The following is a 12,411-nucleotide window of genomic DNA, read 5'->3' on the forward strand; positions in this document are numbered from 1 at the left end:
TACCATCTCACACCAGTCAGAATGTCTGCTATCCAAAAGTCTATAAACAATAAATGCTGGATAGGGTGCGGAGAAAAAGGAACCCTCTTACACTGTTGGTGGGAATGCAAACTAGTACAGCCACTGTGGAGAACAGTGTGGAGATTCCTTAAAAAGCTGGAAATAGAGCTGCCATATGACCCAGCAATCCCACTGCTGAGCATACACACTGAGCAAACCAGAATTGAAAGAGACATGTGTACCTCAGTATTCATCGAAGCACTGTTTACAATAGCCAGGACATGGAGGCAACCTAGATGCCCATCAGCAGACAAATGGATAAGAAAGCTGTGGTACATATACACAATGGAATATTACTCAGCTATTAAAAACATGCATTTGAATCAGTTCTAATAAGGCAAATGAAACTGCAGGCTATTATACACGTGAAGTAAGTCATAAAGAAAAACACCAATGCAATATATTAATGCATATATGTGGAATTTAGAAAGATGGTAATGATGACCCTATATGAAAGACAGAAAAAGAGACACATATGTAAAGAACAAACTGTTGGACTTTGTGGGAGAAGACAAGGGTGGGATGATTTGAGAGAATAGCATTGAAACATGTATATTATCATATGTGAAATAGATTGCCAGTCCAGGTTAGATGCATGAGACAGGGTGCTCAGGTCTGGTGCACTGGGATGCCCCTGAGGGATGGGATGGGGAGGGAGGTGGGAGGGAGGGTCAGGATGGGGAACACATATACACCCATGGCTGATTCATGTGAATGTATGGCAAAAACCACCACAATATTGTAAAGTAATTAGTCTCCAATTAAAAATTTAAATAAATGTATAAATAATAAAATTTAAAAAATGTGAAATATGACAAAAATATAAAGTGTGGGAGGTAGTAGAAACTTTTAGAATTGTAGTTGGATTTTTAGAATGTTTTCAAACTTTAATTTGCTGTCAACTTAAAAAAGACATATACATACATGTATATGTGTGGGTATATATGTGTGTGTGTGTATCTGTGGAACATGAGGCTCACATATAAAAACATATATATATATGCTATTATATATATATATATGTGTGTGTATATATATATGTTATACATGATATTTTATGTGAGCGTTAAGTTCCACAAAGCAAAACCTTCTAGTAGATGCACAAAAGACAATGTTAAAGGAATCCCAGCCTATCACTGAAGAATCTTAAGAAAGAAGAATAAAGTTGCAAGCATCGTGGTCCCTGATATAAAACTATACTGCAAAGCTATAGTAATCAAGCAGTATTGTAGTGGCATAAAAAATTGATCAATGGGATACAATTAAGAACATAGAAGTAAATCAAAGCATGTATTGCCAATTATTTTAAGACAAAAGAGTCAAGAATATACAAAGATAAATTACAATCTTTTTTGTATGATGTTGAAAAAACTAGACAGCTACATGCCTGAACCTTTATCTACTGTGCAACATATACAAAAATTAACTCAAAATAGGTTAAATACATGATTATAAGATCTGAAACCATGGCTAAGACTCTGCAGTCCCGATGTAGGGAACTCAGGTTCAATCACTGTTCAAGAAACTAGATCCCACATGATGCAACTAAAGATTCCACATGCCACTACTAAGACCAGGCACAGCCAAATAAATAAATATTCAAAAAAAAATCTGAAACCATAAACACCTAGAAGAAGGCAGAGTGGACAACCTCATTGTGTCATTTTGGCAAACATATTTTGGATCTGACTCCAAACATGCAAAGGCAAAGAGCAAAAATAAACAAATGAATACATCAGACTAAAAAGTGTCTGAACAACAAAGGAAACCATCAACAAAAAGAAAAAACAACCTGAAGAATAAGAAAAAAAATATTTGCAAGTCATATCACTGATAAGAGATTAATATCCTAAATGTTGAAAAAAATCCAATTAAAAAAATGGGCAGAAGATCAGGATAGGTATTTTTCCAGAGAAGACAAACAGAAAACCAACAGGTGTATGAAATTATGATCAACATCACTGATCATCACTGAAATGCAAGTCAAAACCACAATGAAATATCACTTCACACATATTAGAATGGTTATTATGAAATAGACAAGAAATATATGTTGTTAAGGATGTGGAGAAAAGGAAACCATTGTACACTGATGATAGGAATATAAACTGGTGCAAATGCTAAAGCTAAAAGTATGGAGGTTCCACAGATTTTTTAAAAACAACCACATGAAGTTGTTTTCAAGATGGTGGAATAGAAGGAAGTGTGCTCATCTTCCCCTGTGAGAACTCCAAAATTGCAACTAATCGCTGAACATTGACAGGAGAATGTTGGATCCCACCAAAAACAAGATACTCCACATCCAAGGATAAAGGAGAAGCCCCAAAAAGGTGGACTAACGAAACAGACTCTTGGAGGTCACAAACAAAACCTGCTGTGGACAAGGACCCAGGAAAAAGGAGAAGTGACCCCAAAATAGACTGAGCCAGACATGCCTGTGAGTATCCATGAGTCTCTGGTGGAAGAGTGGGTCAACAGTGGCCTACCATGAAGTCAGGGTCACTAAATACAACACTCCTGGGAGACATGGCATGCTAGCATAGGCCCTTTTGAAGGAGGTGGCCATTACTGCAATTACTCCTACCATAGTTTGGCCTCACACCAAACTACAAGGAGGGAACACAAACCTGGCCATCAACAGAAAATTGGATAAGATATTTACTGAGCTTGGCCCCACTTATCAGAGCAAGACCCAGATTCCCCCGCAGCCAGTCCCTCCCATCAGGAAGCTTCCACAAGCCTCTTATCCTCATCCATCAGAGGGCAGATAGAATGAAAACCACAATTACAGAAAGCTAATCAAACTGATCATATGGTTCTGAGCCTTGTCTAACTCAATGAAACTATGAGCCATGCCATGTAGGGCACCCAAGATGAACAGAACATGGTGGAGAATTCTGACAAAACGTTGTCCACTGGTGAAACGAATGGCAAACCACTTCAGTATTCTTGCCTTGAGAACCTCATGAACAGTATGAAAAGGCAAGAAGATATGACGTTGAAAGATGAACTCCCCATGTTGATAGGTGCCCAACCTGCTACTGGAGAAGAGTGGAGAAATAGCTCCAAAAAGAATGAAGAGGCTGAGCTACAGCAAAAAGAATATCCAGTTATGGATGTGGTGATGGAAGTAAAGTCTGACACTGCAAAGAACAATATTCTGTAGGAAACTTGAATGTTAGGTCCACGTTACGTAAAAGGGAAGTGGTCAAACAGGAGATAGCAAGAGTAACATTGACATTTTAGGAATCAGTGAACGGAAACGGACCTTAAAGGGCGAATTTAATTCAGATGACAATTAAATTCAGATGACAGTAGTACTGTGGGAAAGAATCCCTTAGAAGAAATGGAGTAGCCCTCATAGTGAACAACAGAGTCTGAAATGCAGTACTCTGGTACAATCTCAAAAATGACAGAATGATCTCTGTTCATTTCCAAGGCCAACCATTCAATATCACACTAATCCAAGTCTATGCCCTAACCACTAAAGCTTAAGAAGCTGAAGTTGAATGGTTCTATGATGACCTACAAGACTTCTAGAACTAACAGAAAAAAAAAAAAAAATGTCCTTTTCATCATAGGGGCCTTGAATACAAAAGTAGGAAGTCAAGAGATACCTGGAGTAACAGGCAAATTTGGTCTTGGAGTACAAAATTAAACAGGGCAAAGGCTTTAAGAGTTTTGCCAAGAGAATGAACTGGTCATAGCAAGCACCCCCTTCCAACAACAGAAGATTCAAGGGATTCGATCTGATAGAAAAAGGGCCTAAAGAACTCGTGACATTATACAGGGGGCAAAGATCAAAACCATCCCCAAGAAAAAGAAATCCAAAAAGGCAAAATTGTTGCCTGGGAGGCCTTACAAATAACTGAGAAAAGAAGAGAAGTAAAAGGCAAAGGAGAAAAAGAAAGCTATATCCATCTGAATGCAGAGTTCCAAAGAATAGCAAGGAGAGATAAGAAAGCCTTCCTAAGTGATCAATGCTAAGAAATTGAGATAAACGATAGAATGGGAAAGATTGGAGATCTCTTCAAGAAAATTAGAGAGCCCAAGGGAATATTTCATTCAAAGATGGACGCAATAAAAGACAGAAATGGTATGGACCTAACAGAAGCAGAACATCTTAAGAAGAGGTGGCAAGAATACACAGAAGAACTATACAAAAAAAAAAAAAAAATGTTAATGACCCTGATAACCATGATGGTGTGGTCACTCACCTAGAGCCAGACATCCTGCAGTGCAAAGTCAAGTGGGCCTTAGGAAGCATCACTATGAGTAAAGCTAGTGGAGTTGATGGAATTTCTGCTCAGTTATTTTAAATTTTAAAAGATGATGCTCTTAAAGCATTGCTAGCAATATGCCAGCCAATTTTGAAAACTCAGCAGCAGGTACAGGACTTGGAAATGTCAGTTTTCTTTCCAATCCCTAAGAAAAGTAGTTCCAAAAAATGTTCAAAATACTGCAAAATCATACTCATTTCACATGCTAGCAAAGTAATGCAAAAATTCTCTAAGTTAGGCTTCAACAGTTTGTGAATTGAGGTCTTCCAGATGTTCAAGTTGGATTAACAGAAGGCAGAGAAGCAAGAGATCAAATTGCCAACATCTGTTGGATCATTGAAAAAGCAAGAGAATTCCAGAAAAAAATGTATACTTCTGCTTCATTGACTATGCTAAATCCTTTGATTATGTGGATCACAAGAAACTGAAAAATTCTTAAAGAGATGGGAATACCAGACCACCTGACCTGCTTCATGAGAAATCTGTATGCAGGTCAAGAAGCAACAGTTAGAACCAGACATGGAACTGACTGGTTCCAAATTGGGAAAGGAACACATCAAGGCTGTATATTGTCACCCTGCTTATTTAACTTATATGCAGAGTACATCATGTGAAATGTGAAGAAAGTAGGGGAAAACACTACCATTCAGGTATGACCTAAATCAAATCCCTTACTATTATACAGTGGAAGTGACAAATAGATTCAAGGGATTAGATCTGATAGACAGAGGGCCTGAAGAACTTGTGACATTCTACAGGGGGCAAAGATCAAAACCATCCCCAAAAAAAAGAAATGCCAGCAATATGCCACGCTGGATGAAGCACAAATTGGAATCAAGATAGCCAGGAGACATAGCAATAACCTCAGATATGTAGATGACACTAGCGTTATGGCAAGAAGTGAAGAGGAACTAAAGAGCCTCTTGATGAAAGTGAAAGAAGAGAGTGAAAAAGCTGGCTTAAAACTTAATATTCAAAAAACTATGACCATGGTATACGGTTTCATCACTTCATGGCAAATAGATGGGGAAACAATGAAAACAGTAACATTTTATTTTCTCGGGCTCCAAAATCACTGTAGATGGTGACTGCAGCCATAAAATTAAAAGATGCTTGCTTCTTTGAATAAAAGCTATGACAAACCCTAGGGCTTGAGGATGTGTGAAATGATGAAGAACATCAAGAAGTACAAACTTATCACTTACCAAATAAATAAAGGCGATATACAGCACAGTGACTATATTCAAAACAGTATTTAAAATTTGAGAGTTGCTAAGAGATTAAATCTTAAAATTTCTTACCACAGGAAAAAGGCAAAAAAAATTTTTTTTGTATATTCTGTGGTAAAGAGTAGTAACTAGATTTAAAAAGGAAATAATTTTGCATTGTATACAAATTTTGAATTATTACCTGAAATTAATATAAGATAAATGCCAATTTTATCCCAATTAAAGAAAAAATATCTAGAAACAAGCTTCTATTTGAAGGGGATTAAGAGGCAAAGAGAGAGTTTAGATTTATCAAAACCTGGAAATTTAGATCCCACTTATTTGAGAACTGGACACTCTATCAGCTGGTATTCAGACTTGAAAAGGTGCCCTAAAGTAGTGTCTCCCAGATCTCTGAGATGGCATCTCTGCCCTTACTTGTGGTGGTTCCTCTAGAGCCTAAAGGAGGAGAAGAGGTCACAGAGCTTAGTACCAGGCCTTTGGTAAATGAGTATTCCGTGGTAGTTCTGGTACCTAAGGAGTTGATAGGACAGTTTCTGGCTCCAGACTGTCAAGAAATATGTCCTGGTCAGTCAGTGCATATATCTTTAAAAAACAGAATGAGACTGGTTCTGCTAGCATAAAAATAAAATCTAAGTACTAGTTGTCTTGATTCCAGTTTGTGATTCATCCAGTCCAACATTTCTCATGATGTACTCTGCATATAAGTTAAATAAGCAGGGTGACAATATACAGCATTGACGTACTCCTTTCTCGATTTGGAACCAGTCTGTTGTTCCATGTTCAGTTTTGTTGCTTCTTGACCTGCATACAGATTTCTCAGGAGGCATGTCAGGTAGTCTGGTATTTCCAACTCTTTAACAATTTTCCAGTATGTTGTGATCCACACAGTCAATCATGCCATTTGGTCCCATCACTTCATGGATAATAGATGGGGAAACAGTGGCTGACTATTTTTCTGGGCTCCAAAATCACTGCAAATGGTTACTGCAGCCATGAAATTAAAAGATGCTTACTCCTTGGAAGGAAAATTATGACCAACTTAGACAGCATATTAAAAAGCAGAGACATTACTTTGCCAGCAAAAGTCCATCTAGTCAAGGCTATGGTTTTCCAGTTGTCATGTATGGATGTGAGAGTTGGACTATAAAGAAAGCTGAGCACCAAAGAATTGATGCTTTTGAACTGTGGTGTTGGAGAAGACTCTTGAGAGTCCCTTGAACTGCAAGGAGATCCAACCAGTCCATCCTAAAGGAAATCAGTCCTGGTTGTTCATTGGAAGGACTGATGCTGAAGCTGAAATTCCAATAATTTGGCTGCCTGATGTGAAGAACTGACTCATTTGAAAAGACCCTGATGCTGGGAAAGATTGAAGTCGTGAGGAGAAGGGGATGACAGAGGATAAGATGGTTGGGTGGCATCACCGACTCAACGGACATGAGTTTGAGTAAGCTCTGGGAGTTGGTGATGGACAGGGAGGCCTGGTGTGCTGCAGGCCATGGGGTCGCAAAGAGTCAGACACGACTGACTGACTGAACTGAACCGAACTAGTTGTCAGGGCTGTGTTGATGTATTTCGGTAACAAGCATCTGAGCTTAGACTTACCCTCTGATTAACTTTATTCATTGTAATTTTCTGAGATACATTTGCTGTTTTGAAAAGCCAAAATATGCACATAGTTCAAGTTTATGGCAGCAGTAATACATGTGATTCCTTCAGGGATACAGTATTCATTTTCATTTACTGTCCTAGTGGGGAATAGAAGTTCCTGAACGTCCCAGTATGGGTTTCCCTACCATTTTATGAGTATGTCAAGTCCAAGATCTTATTCAAGATCTGGGAACTTAAAGATCTATGTGGACCACTGTGATGTGAACTTGGGCCGAAACCCTGCTTATTGCCTCATCACTATAAGCCCCCACAGTGGTCTTTGGGGTCACAAGGTATGAACTTAGAGTCAGTGTATGCAAAGCACTAAGACCACCTGTAGTCACATGGTTTAATTATCAGGATTCAAACTGAAAGCCACTGCATCAATGAGACTTTATTATTTATTCCAGGAAGTTCTTATTCAGGAGGGCAAGATCAGAGCATGGCTTCACTGTTAGCTTTATCTGAGCACAGGCTGCTCGATCTGTCCTCTTCTTTAGGACAATAGATAACAATTCAGAGGCTTTTACATAGTTGTTTTCTTATCAAGATTCTTTCACACCTCATGCTCATAGTGACCACCAAACTTTCTGAATTATGAATTTTGACCAATTCCAGTCAGATATCTGCACTGCAAGAGCCACTTCAAATTACTCGAATACAGATCCTCAAATTATACACACCTACCCTTGATCTTCCCCTTCTGAAAACTGTAATTCTGTCAAGACAATTGTTTGCCTCTACTACTTAAGTAGTAAACTTGCCTTTGTTTAATCATTTAGAGACTGTGTGTGTGTGCACATATATACATACAGTCTTTAAATTGTGTATCTTTTCTACTTTTGCTGAAAATGTTTATAGAGCCCTTCATCTGTTACCCTCCCCCGGGCCCACCCCATTTACCTTATTGCCTCAGTGATGTCCTAGAAAAGAACAGGAAACACACTGTCTCATATCATTCTGCTTTTATGAGCACTTGCACATAAGGACCATTAGAAAGAAAGAACCAGGACTTCTTGCCTGGCAAATAAGCTTTAATGAACAGAATTCAAATTTGAAACTCTATCGGTGAATGATGTAGTAATTTATATGTATTGATAATTACTGCTTTATATATATCTGTATGTCCTTATTTAGTAATAATATAGGCATTATGGCTTTATTTCTTAAAAATTATTATGAAATTCTGACTCATAGAAAATCAGTTTACCAGCTTTATTTAGTATCGATTTGAACAAAGTTTTTAAGTCCATATCCAACTGTTTCCAAACGTAAACCTATTTTATTTCTCCTTCGTTTTACTTGTTTAATTGCATAATGGTGAGAATAATACATGAAAGTCCTTGAAGTCTTACTGACAAAGAAAAGGCCAAGGTAGTTTATACTTCAGAGAAGGACATTCTCCTGCTCACAAAAGCTCTACTTCAGGTTAAATTCACTAACATGCATGCCCAGATAACTGGATAATTATTTGCTGTCAAAATTTATTTCAGACATATTTGATTCCAAAGCCCGCAGAATTCCACATGCTTAAATCATGAAGTGTGTGCATGTGTGCGTGCTCAGTCTCAGCTGCGTCCAGCTCTTTGAGATCCCATGAACCATAGCCTGCCAGCCTCCTCTGTCCCTGGGGTTTTCCCAGAAAGAATACTGAAATGGGTTGCTACTTCTTCCTCCAGGGGAAATTCCTGACCCAGGGATTGAATTCCCGTCTCCTGCACTGGCAGGATTCTTCATCACTCAGCCATCTGGGGTGCTCCCAAATCATAAATTACAGTAGACTAATTACAGAAAAAAAAAGGCGTTGAAAATTATTCAATATTAAATCATAATTCAGTTCAACATTTAGTTAATACAATTATTTTCTGTTTCTTATTGCTGCTGCTGCTGCTAAGTTGCTTCAGTCGTGTCCGACTCTGTGTGACCCCATAGATGGCAGCCCACCAGGCTCCCCCGTCCCTGGGATTCTCCAGGCAAGAACACTGGAGTGGGTTGCCATTTCCTTCTCCAAGGCATGAAAGTGAAAAGTAAAAGTGAAGTCGCTCAGTCGTGTCTGACTCTTCGCGACCCCATGGACTGCACCCTACCAGGCTCCTCCGTCCATGGGATTTTCCAGGATAGAGTACTAGAGTGGGGTGCCATTGCCTTCTCCGCTATTTCTTATTAAGCAACTACAGAAGTAGAAATACCAGTATAATGCCCATGAATATAATAGGGAGATAACCTAGTTAAAGAAGTGCTGTTGGGTATGAAATCTATGTATCATTGTTAAATATCAACATTGTGTATGTCTTGAATTTCCTTGTACTTCAAAAAATAGCCTTTAGCTCTTTAGTAAGGAGGATGTGGTTTGACGTGCACATATATATATACACACATATATAATCATATTCTGAACTAAAATTAGCTATTCCAGTCAGTATTTTCAGGATGTTACTTTTTGCTTTACTCTAGTACATATGCTGTCACTCAACACAATAGTTGTTTGCTTTTCTTTTCTTCCTCTTTCTTTTGCTTATAAGATGTTAAACTCGAAAGCTATCATCAGTCATGTTTTTTCCATCAGTACTTTTCCATCCCTAAGCTTCCAAATGCTATCAGAGTCCATCAGAGCCGAGGTATGAATTAAATTAAAGAACATTTTCCTCATTCAGTATCCATGATCTATTAATTCCTGTCCTCTCTAATCTCTCTACTTCATTTGAAGGATTACAGAGAGTCAATTTAAGCATGACGTTGCTTTTCAGTTACTGGATAGGAAATCAGTCTTACACTAAAGAGGCTCTTTCATTTGTGGAAAGGTGAAATTACAACTAACCAACAGTTCAAAATCAGCTACTTGTGATATCACTGAATTAGCAAATGAGTAGGTTGAAAAGAAATAGACAATATTCACTAGATTGTTTGGATAAGTATATGTAAGGAATGGCAAGATAGATGGATAAATAAAAACAGCTAATTAGACCCACATAGGAAAAATAGATGAAAGCTAAGACAAAGACAGAGAAGTAAAATGACACCCTCTTCCCCTTCTAGGCAGTTGTTCAGCTTGCTTGTTTGATACATCCTCATTATTGAAGCTGTCTCCTCAGTTTCTCCAAATCTCTACCAACTCCCTCTTACACCTGCATACGTCAATGTTTTCACTGAAACACTGCCCCCTGCATCACCCATGATCTTTCTCAAGTGGAGTCATTAGGCTAATCTCAGCTTTTCTTTTCCCAGAGATGCTGCCGTCTGCTCTTCCCCAGGTCCGGTGAGGGGGCTTCTTCTGTGAGATCTATACCCGGCACCTTATGTAGAACAGGGATACACAAAGGCCAGCACTGAAGGACCAAATTTTGGAGGAAACAACTTGCATAAATCAGGCTGATATTTGTCTTGCTTAAACGATATTTCTGGGGAATTAGAGTCAATCTCTTTGAGAAAGGATTTTAATAAGCCAAATTAATGGGCATTGGGAGAAGTGGGGAAAGATGCAGTGGAAAACTGGAGCAAAAACTACTGGAGTATCAAGTTGCCTTTAATTGTTAAGACCAAGAAACAAAATCAGGGCTGAAAATGGGAATTTCGAGACATTAGAGGAGGGTTGGGAAAAGGGTAGAGCTGGAGGGGAAGAGAACAAAGAATAAAGGAAGACACAGAGGAGGCAAAGAGCTATCATGACCTGGTTAAATCAGATTTTGGAGTTGTTGTTGTTGTTTAGACACTAAGTTTTGGCCAACTCTTTGTGATCCCATGGACTGTAGCCTGCCAGGCTCCTCTGTCTGTGGGATTTCCCAGGCTAAAATATTAGAGTGGGTTGCCATTTCCTTCTCCAGGGTATCTTCCTGACCCAGGGATCAAATCAGTCTGCATGTCTCCTGTATTGGCAGGCAGATTCTTTACCACTGAGACACCAGGGAAACTGTGTTTTGTGGTGCATCAGCTTAATTAAGGATGAAGGCTCTCAGGAGCTACCGCCTCCCTACCTATTCTGAAAACCGCATTCCTTCTTGAAGTTGGAAGGCTTAAGCTAGGAGAGCCCTAGCAGTTGCATTCCCTACTCTCATGCTCTGCAGGTGGTACATGAAGTAGGTGGTCAACTGAGGATCGTTCCCAGGTGATTCTCCGGGCAGAAATAAGAAAGTTCACAGAGGCTATCTCTGGAAATACCTAAACTTCTTTTTATAATAATAAGATGTTGGTTTTACAGTCAAGACTCATAGCCAATCTGGAACTCTCTAGCTTCCAGGTCCTAAAAGGATATTATCTTAAAAGAGTTTGATAGTGGAATTTCCCAGTCTTCATGACTTGCGTACACCAATCTGAAAAGGCTGAAAGTAAATTTACAAAGACTGGAAGGTGTAAGCATTTCAAACCTATAAAACCTCTATGGCCAGAGCTCTAAAGAAAGCATGATATTAACCTGTCTGTGTAATGCAAGGAGTCATGAATATTTTATAGACTGGTTTTACTGTATACATAAATATTTATTGAATTGAATTGAAATAGTGGTAATAAATGTAAGGGAGAAGGCAATATTTGCAGAGTTCTAAACTTGGCCCTATGAATTAAACAAAACCTCTCTCACCCCGCAGTGCAGGGCTTCAGCAGAATCAGAAGAAATTGTTAAATAGGTTGAATAGAAGACTGAATTCTATGGTATATGTTCTTTTCTTACCAAATATCACCAAGTGTTATATTCACCGGTGACTACACCAGGCCAGTTTCACACTGCAGATCTCCTAATTCCTGCCAACACATTTGTCAGTACAGTCTAGATAAAGGGCATTTTACAAACAAGTATGGATGTAGGAGAAAGAAGTAGGTCACTGAGACTATTAATGCATAGTGATAGCCAGATGACTCTGGATATAAGAAGGATGGTTTCTCTGATGTGGTTTTTGGTGAAACCTGCATTTGATACTGCCTAAAATTGCTCTATGGAGCAGAACTCATGAGCTCTGAGCATCATATGGCACTTTAAACACTTCCTGCCTCTGCTCTGCAGGATCATTCCTAGTGCCTCAGGAAAGGGATGCTTGATGAAAAGAAACATTGTTCTTCATACATAAGAATGTAACAGTGGCGAGGTTAACCCAGGGAGAGATTAAATCAATGGCCAGGACTACATGAGAGAGACCTACATTTCCAACAAAATCTCACATGGATGGGTGTCTTCTTAGTCTCTGGAATTCTTTTTTCTCACT

This window comes from Bubalus bubalis, chromosome 8 (genome assembly GCF_019923935.1).
Source record: "Bubalus bubalis isolate 160015118507 breed Murrah chromosome 8, NDDB_SH_1, whole genome shotgun sequence".
Classification (NCBI taxonomy): domain Eukaryota; kingdom Metazoa; phylum Chordata; class Mammalia; order Artiodactyla; family Bovidae; genus Bubalus; species Bubalus bubalis.